Source organism: Colobus angolensis, unplaced genomic scaffold (assembly GCF_000951035.1).
Source record: "Colobus angolensis palliatus isolate OR3802 unplaced genomic scaffold, Cang.pa_1.0 Scaffold240, whole genome shotgun sequence".
NCBI lineage: Eukaryota > Metazoa > Chordata > Mammalia > Primates > Cercopithecidae > Colobus > Colobus angolensis.
The window spans coordinates 1,794,150-1,794,980 of NW_012115600.1; positions in this window are offsets into that span (position 1 = coordinate 1,794,150).

The window sequence follows — 831 nt, forward strand, 5'->3', positions numbered from 1 at the left end:
AAAAAAAAAAAAAAGAAAGGCATGCTTCAACTTTAAGGAATGACAATATATAAACGTGCAAATTCTCCTTTAAACATTTATGCCACTTCTTTGCCTTTCAAAAAGTTTGGTGGCTGGATTAAAATAAGATTTGATTTTCCAAAACATATGTCAGAGCTTTTCAGAAACAGTTCAGTTCCACAGATATGGACCAGATCCCTTCAGATGCACTGCTGGGTCCTGACTGAGCACTGGGGATGCAGAGTTAAACCTGGAGCTCATCTCGTGGGGGTCGTGGGGGGAGGATAAACTAGTGACTGCCACTCAACACCGCCCAGAGGGTGGACTTTGTTCCTGGGTCTGTACTGAGTTGCATAGTGTCCCCCTAAACTTCTTGTCCACCTGGAATCTGTGAATGTGACCTTATTTGGAAACAGGGTCTCTGTAAATATAATTAGTTAAATTAAAATGAAGTCATACTAGATTAGGGTGGGCCCAAATCCAGTGATTGGTGTTCTTAAAAAAAGACACCAGGCTGGGTACTGTGGCTCACGTCTGTAATCCCAGCAGTTTGGGAGGCCGAGGTGGGTGGATCACTTGAGGTCAGGAGCTCAAGGGCAGCCTGGGCAAGACAGTGAAACCCCATCTCTACTAAAAATACAAAAATTAGCCGAGTGTGGTGGCGGGTGCCTATAGTCCCAGCTACTTGGGAGGCTGAGGCAGGAGAATCACTTGAACCCGGGAGGCGGAGGTTGCGGTGAGCCGAGATCGCACCACTGCACTCCAGCCTGGGCGACAGAGTGAGACTCCGTCTCAAAAAAAAAAAAAAAGAAGAAGAAGAAGTCTCATGAC